Raw genomic sequence first — 8,012 nt, 5'->3', positions numbered from 1 at the left:
AGAACACAGAAAGCGTAGCTTGCTTCTCCATTAATTTTAATCATACAGCATGAAAGCTAGAGTGAGCATTATCCAAATAAGATCACATAGGCTGTATGCTAATTCCACCAGAACTGCTTCTGTCCTCTGTCAGTAACATTAAGAAAGTGTGCCTGTGTTTGCTGTTTGCATCAAAAACTTCTGTCAACATCACACCCGATTAATTATCACATAACACTCCCCCCTAATGCTCTGGAGGTACCATGTAAGTATGTGTTCCATTAACTTGTCTTTTTCTTGTTCTAGGGACTGGACACAGTGCTCCAGATGGGCTCTCACTTGAGTGGAAAAAATCATCTCCCTCAACCTGCTGATAACACTCTTCCCAGTGCAGCCCAGGATATTGTTGACCTTCGACTTGACAAGAGCCTGTTGGTGGCTCACCAACTTTGTGGCCACCTGGACAACAAGGTTCTTCTCAGCAAAACTTCCTTCTAGTCGCTCAGTCCTCTGTGTATACTGGCATGTGAGGCTATTCCTTCCCAGGTTCCACAATTCCATTTGTTAAACTTCATGAAGCTTTCTGAAACGTTCTCCAGACTGCCGAAGTCCTTCTCCTGGTACGGCAGCCACTCCTCCCAGTTTTGTGCTTTCTCTGCAGGTTTGCAGGTGATAGATACTCTGTCCAGTGTCTATGTCAGTGATGAAGTTAAGCAGTTACAGGGTCAGTATCAATATCTGGATATACTACCAAGAACTGGTTAGCCACAGGATTTTGTACCTCTAGTCACAAAATCCCTGAGCCCAGCAGTTCAGTCATTGTTCAGTCCACTTCAGTGTTTAATCCACTTACTTAGGCCACACTTCATGGGTTTACCTATGAGGAAGGCATGGGAGATAATGTAGAAAACCTGTTGAAAGTTGAGATAAACAACACTGACTGCTCTCCCCAAATCCCCCAAGCCACTCATCCCACTGTAGAAAGCTGCTGTGTTGGTTAAGCACCGTCTTCACTTTCTGAATCCATGCTGACTACTCACTATCACTCTATCACTTTCTTTTCCTTCACGTGTCTGCAGATCATTCCCAGAGTTTGAAATAAAGCTGCCTTGACTGTAGTTTCCTGGAACCTTCCTCAGAACAGGCTGATCATTTCTGAAGCTAGACAGAAACACACCCTGTCCAAGATCTCAAACCAAAGCAAATGGTGGTCACCTGTCAGCACTGCACATATCAACAAACTGCTGCCTACTCTGTACCTGAATAGAAACTAGCATCATCTGGTGCATAAAAGCAGATAGTCATTTTATAGATATGATTTTAAATTAAAGCACTGAAGCTTATGAATGACATTCTCAGTCTACATGAACTTAAAAAGGAAATGATGAGGAATCTCTTATTCCTTCCTACCATTCATATAGCGTTATGCAAGAAAGTAAATCTTCACAAGCATTTTCCTGCCCCAAAAATGAGAAAGTGCTAGTAATCAAATTAACTTAAGACTCAGTATTAATATCATTACTACTGCCATCCTGTTAATTTCAGGACTGATACATATGCACACAAGTTAGCAGTGTAGTTGGTATATATAAGGAAGGGAGGATACATTGGAAGCCACAGAGAAAGTTTAGATGTGCTGTAGAGAAAATGAATGAATTCTCTATAGTATGTTTCAGCTCAGTAGTATGTCCCAGAGTTGATTTTCTTCACAGTGGCTGGTATGATGCTATGTTTTGGCATTAGGAGAAAAACTACGTTGACAACACATGAATGCTTTAGTGGTTACTGAGTAGTGCTGTACAGAGCCAAGCACATTTTAGTTTCTCCACTTCTTGTACTGTCCTGACGGCGAGGGAGCTGGTAGGGCACAAGGAGTGGAGGGGGGACAGAACCAGGACAGCTGACCTAAACTGCCCAAAGGGGCATTCCATGCCATATGGCATCATGTGAAAACTATACAACTGAAGGGAGCAGCCACTGCTCAGGGACTGGCTGGGCATCAGTCAGCAGGTGCTGAGCAATTGTGTTGTGCATCAATTGTTTTGTAAATATACGTACATATAATAATTAGCATCATTACTACTATTTCTCTCTTCCTTTTCTGTCCTAGTAAATGATTTTTATCTCAACCTGTTGTTCACAGTGCAGTTTTTACTTGCTTTCAAGGTTGTTTTTCTTAACTATGGCCATGTTGTTCATCACTCTGAAAGCTAGTCTAGGCTTATTTATGATTTTTCCAGCTTGTATATAGCATATGCTCTTGTTATGATACAATCTGGTTGTGGATTTGTTTTGGTACTAGTACTCAGCAGTGCCATCATCCTTGCACTTTAGGAACCTTATCATGGAAATGTAACAAGTACATTCTTTACTCTAGGTAAGTTAAAATAGTTGTTGAAAATTTTGAGTATACTTGGGATATTCAAACTAGCATGACTTTATTGCCATGTCTTCTGTATGTGTTTCTGGTTTTATTTATGGTTAAGAAACCATTTAAAAATAGCACACAGAGATCCCTGCTGAGGCAGGATGGTTTGGATGACAAGGTGTGTGAGAGGACATGGGCAGGAATCTGTCATGATTATCACCTCCAATGGGTTTGGAACCCCTAAATAGCTGACAGAATGTTTTAAAAAGGTGTGACCTGATCCTGGCAATGCCAAAGAGTTACAGCTTACTGCATTGTGCTGTGGTCTTACCTGCACCTATCAAATATTCAGTGTTATTCAAGCATCCTCAAAAATAAGAAAATGCCTCTGGATCAGATGCAGTTCCTGCGACAGGCCCTGTGACAGACCCAACCCCTGTGAGAGACCCTGTAGCTGAACAGGAGATCCAACCTATACCAGTAACTGTTGCCCCTGTCCACAAGCAGAAACAACTGAAGTACAAGTCAGGTCATTTAGTAAAGAAGCAAGAAGAGGATGATGAAGGCTGCCCAAACCAGGGCCATCACAAGAACAGGACGGAAGAGGCAGATGGTATAAGTGAGTCAGTAACCACCTGATGCCTGATACCTGTGCAAGATATGTGGAAAGATTTCAGCCATAATCCAGGTGAGCATGCTGTCACCCAGCCGCTTCAATGCTGGGATAATGGGGTTGATAGCCTGCGTTCAGTGGGCATGGGAGCCAGGTTGCTGCAATCCCTCTCTATGGAAGGGGGCGCTGACAAAGCGATCATAAAAAATGAAAACATCTCTCCCCCTTTAGATGCAATTCTTGTCAGCTGTGAAGGAAATGTATCCCTACAGGGACAATATTACATGTCAACCAGGCAAGTGGACCACCATGGAAAGAGGTATCCAGTGTCTGAGGGAATTATCTGTGCTGAGGGTGATGTATAATGTTGGCCTGAACTACCAATTATTCTAAAATTGAGATGCGTTATTCCACAATCCATGCGGCATGAGTTTGTATGGAGTTCACCATCTCTATATGCCAACTCACTGTCAGCAATGACCTGGAAAGACAGAGAACAAATGATGGATAAATTCACTGACCAACTCCAGCAATACATCTCTCTCCTCTTCTCTGAAGGCCTGTGTTTCAGCTGTGGAGAAGCATTCCCAAGTGGCCCAACAACTCAAAGGGATCAACAACTCAAAAGGAATCTTCTGTCCCACCTGCATGGACTAGCATCTCAGCTACCAGAAGTAAGCATTTTTCAATTCAAGACAGAAGATATACTGGGTATACATCACATGCTAACCTGTGGTCTTACCTGCATGACCATGGAGAGGATATGAGGACATGGGATGGAAAACTCACTTCAATCCTAGAGGTACAGATATGTGAGTTGCAAGGGAAAACCATCACAAAAGAGAGTTCTTCCTGGAAAATGACTATTCCACTTTCCAGTGGGTAGTTCTCCAAACAGAGTAGATAGCCTGACCTTATTTCTGACTTTGATAACCAGCCTTTTGGTTTGCATTCATGAGTGATGAATACAATAACCAGAACTAGAAGGGCCCTGCCTTCAGTCAGGTGGAGGAAAAGGACAGTCAGGTTTATTGGGCTGTGTGGATTCAACAGCCTGGCATATCAGAACCACAGGAGTATAAGTGTCTAGTGGAACTGGTGTACAGTGTACCCTAATGCCATCAAATTACTAAGGGTCAGAACCTGTCTGTACTTCTGGAGTGAGAGGGGGATCCCAAGAGCTAATTTTATTGGAGGCTGAATTGAGCCTGACTGAGAACGAGTGGCAAAAGCACTCCATTGCATCTGATCCAGAGGCTCTGTGCATCCTTGTTATAGATTACCTCAGGAGAGGGTACTTCGAGGGCTCAAACAGTACCAATAGGTATTTGGTATAGCTGCCTTGGAGATGGAGAACATTAGGTAACTGTCTACCTTCCCAGCTTCTCTAAGGACTTTTCTGTTAGGGGGTTGATAAGAGCAGAAGAACAGCAGGCACTGAACACTACCACACTGGTGCATCAGTGGTAGTATTGTACCATTTGAGATTCCTTGATTCCCATCCTTCAGCTGATTTGTCAGCCGCAGAACCACAAACTCGAAATTGCAAATGCCATGTGCTTAACACTGGAGAAAGTAACCATTGGGTGGCTGAAAACATATCCTATATTCCATGTCACTGCCCAAAATACTACCCTCTGCCTTGACAAGCAAGTCTTGTGGTGACATGGCACTCATCACCACACTCCAGTCAGTGCTTGGCATGTCACAACCTATCAGAGCAACAAACAACTCCACCATAGCACTGAGGTGAGATGCACAGCCCAGTTGAGCAGCAGGGAGGAGAGCCTGACGAAGAAGAGTGCATCAGGTGACCTTGCCAGGGGCTATATCTCCTCTCTGACCACAAAGTCCCATGGGGTATGTAGTTCTTCTTCTCTCCCAGACAGGTGCCTGGAACTGGAACATTAACACCTTAACTCCCGGTGCACTACATGATTTTAGGATATGGAATACCGATAACCAAAAATCACAAGCTTTCACTGGCTCACCTTCTCCTCTATGCTGTGCTGGTGGAAGCAGGGCTTCTGGCCAACAGCTCACTCATATCTGCCAGTACTGCTGAGAAAAGACACTCAAGCATTTTGGATAGTGCTGGCTGCAGGTCTGCACATCAGTAACTTGGGCCTAGTCTTCAACTCCACTGGCAGAGCAGCCCCTGGCCACAGCATGGGGGAATACTGTACTAACACTCCCCTGAGCACAGGCCAAAGGGCCAGGCACTGAGCACAACTGCTGTGCTGTGCATGGGCAGCAGTACTTCCCTTGCCCCAACCTGAGTGTTGCTTCCAATCGGCTGTACAAGTTAACAGGTAATTCTGTTAACACTCTTTTTGTTTGCTGCTTTAATATAGTTTTTGGTTTTGCTTTTGGTTTATTTCCTTGTGTTTGCTTCTGATTACCTTGAAATGTGGAGGCAAGACATGTATCCATGTCAGCTATTCCTGGGATAGTCTCTTGGCTGCTGTTCAGCAACTCTTCATTCTTTTGCTCAGCGGAGTTTGTAGTATGAGGTCCCTCCACACAAGGGTTTTTCTGAAAGAAGAAAGAACAGTTAGTTGAAAACATAGTAAGGATAACAACTGAAATGAGTTCAGATATCAGCCCCTGGACTGGCTTCTGACAGCCATGCGTTAGGTAGTCTTACTTCTTCAGCTACTTCTGAGGCAGTAATGGAAGTTTTTATAGCAGAACAAAGGAAAAACACTAGCTCATGGATCAGAGTTCAGACAAAGGAAGTGGCTTAGGAAACATTCCAGTACAATCACAGCATTTACACCTAAACATCCTTACAATTCCCTCTGCAGTTTTCTCTTAGTAGTTCAATGTGTTGTTCTCAGGCACTGACTATTGAATGCAGTACTGCCAGAGAAGTCACCAGGCAGAGGAGTCACATATGGCCAGGGACTAGAATCTGTTCTGTGGAACAATAGGTAGCCAGATCATTCTGGGGATCTGGGTTAAGCAGAAATAGCTTGCTCAGAGCAGATAGCAAACGAAATATCCATGCTTTCTAGGTGAAGCCTAATTTCTAAAATTGTTTCAGATTTGTGAGATAAAATATAAGCAAAACAATTAAGTTAGAAGCCTAGGTCTCAGCTGTGTCTGTCAAAGAGAACATCCAGGTTTCACTTCCCTGTACCCACTACCTCCATCACTTAGTACAGCTACAAAACCAAGCAGAAAAGCAGCCCAAGAATCACATCTGTCCACGTGACTCATTATGATTAAGTCAATCATACCTTGCACACTCAGCTCCCTGTTTGCAACCAATAGAAAACCACGTGGTGACATATACTGAAGGAGGACTGTGTCATCCCAGTCATACTGCTCAAGATTGTCATCTGTTAGTCTCCAGCTCGCGAGTTGCAAGTTTGCTCCTCCTATCCAGATTTAAGCCAAATCAAGTGAAAAAGCAGATAAATATACTTGAAATATTTGCAGGGAGCAGTGAAAAAAAAATCATACTCTTCATTTAGCTCATTTGCCTATAGCTTACCACTCACTAGAGAAAAGTAATGCCCAGGAGGACATAAAAGCTAATACTTCTACTCACTGATCTTATATTTCTTCAGTCATTTCATGCACCTTCTTCCATCTCAAGTACACGCTCCTCTTTTCTTAGAGCTTTCCTTTCCTCTTAGACTGTTTAAGCCTTCCAAATATCCACTCCTTCCTATCAGATGAGACAAACTGTCTTTTGGCTTCATTACCTATGTGCTGAACAAACTTTGCAAAACACCCCCAGGCAATAACAGAGTCTTGTCAGAAGGCCACGATCCTTCATCCACACTCTGCAAACCCAATTTCTCCTATCATTATGCGTTGAAAAGGGTAGATGTGGCACTGAGGGACATGTTTTGTGGGCATGTTGGTGATGATGGTTGGACTGGGTGATCTTAGAGGTCTTTTCCAGTTATAATGGATCTATGATTACTGCAGGAAAAGGAATTCATCAATCCCATACTGCTTCCATTTGAAGGTAAGCTATTCAGAACTAACAAACCAAAAGATCTTCAATTTAGATTAAAACCTCAAACAAATGGGGAAGCAATCAGCTTTATCCATACCATGCAAAGTTGTCATGGATTTGGGAAGGTTAAATTGTTTTCAGCCCAGTAGTTACCTGACAGCACTGACAGCAACATGAAGTTGCAGTTTGCTGGCCTTAATTGAATTCATAGTAAAAACTGAAGTCAGATATTTCCCGAAATGCAGAGACGTAGATCTACACATAAATTGCTATTTAAACAAGCTATTTAAGTGTTGAAAAGTGTTACCTGTCCTGTGTCCACACTTCTGAAAATGCTGTATCAGTGCAATCAAGATAGTAGTTACAACAAGTCCTGCTGATTTTACGAAAAAAATATAGGATTTCTTCCAAACATCCCCATTTGCTCTGTAATGAAAATTTAGTTGTCAAAACATGTACTGTACATGTTAGATTTATTGATCTCAATCAAGGGGAAATGGTTTGAAACTAAAAGAGGAGAGAATTTAGGTTGGATATAAGGAAAAAAGTTTGTTATGATAAGGTTAGTGAGGCACTGGAACAGTTGCCCAGAGAGGCAGTGGATGCCTCATCCCTGGAGAGACCCAAATCAGGGCTATGAGCACTTGATGGAGCTGTAGCTGCCCCTGTTCATTGCAGGGGAGTTAGACTGGATGACCTTTAAGGGTCTCTTCCAATTCAAAAGATTCTATGATTCTATTATTTTTCTTGCATCTTGTATGTACGTTATGATCAGAAAGTTTAATTCTGAAATTAAATGTTGTCTTGTTACTTTTGTCTAAATGATTCGCAACCACATGGCCTCTTTTCACAATGCATATACAAGAATGTGTAGCCCATGGCACTAGGACAGACCTCAGCCAACTGTCTGGCTCAGCAGCCGTTCTTTCTGTCCCATGCCACCAACTGAGATGTGTGCAAGGTGTAGTGATAAGAACAGCAAGTAAGCAATATTCATACGTTAGGCATTTATTGTCACAATATGCCTCTCTTAAACCTGCAGGTCTTCCTGCTTGGTTTCTACATCACAGTCCAAAAGG

At 42.8% G+C, this 8,012-nt stretch overlaps 1 long non-coding RNA gene across 1 annotated transcript; it reads right to left on the bottom strand.

Moving 5' to 3' along the window:
- Positions 1–771: 771 nt before the first annotated feature.
- LOC104913836 lies at positions 772–7,494 on the bottom strand. Its single transcript, XR_004161839.1, has 4 exons — positions 7,241–7,494; positions 6,203–6,343; positions 5,363–5,495; positions 772–856 (listed from the first exon to the last, which is right to left on the bottom strand). It is a non-coding gene; the product is annotated as an uncharacterized LOC104913836 (long non-coding RNA).
- Between the last annotated feature and the right edge of the window lie 518 nt (positions 7,495–8,012).

This window comes from Meleagris gallopavo, chromosome 1 (assembly GCF_000146605.3).
Source record: "Meleagris gallopavo isolate NT-WF06-2002-E0010 breed Aviagen turkey brand Nicholas breeding stock chromosome 1, Turkey_5.1, whole genome shotgun sequence".
In the NCBI taxonomy this organism is placed as follows: Eukaryota; Metazoa; Chordata; class Aves; order Galliformes; family Phasianidae; genus Meleagris; species Meleagris gallopavo.
This window is presented reverse-complemented; position numbering and strand designations above follow the sequence as displayed.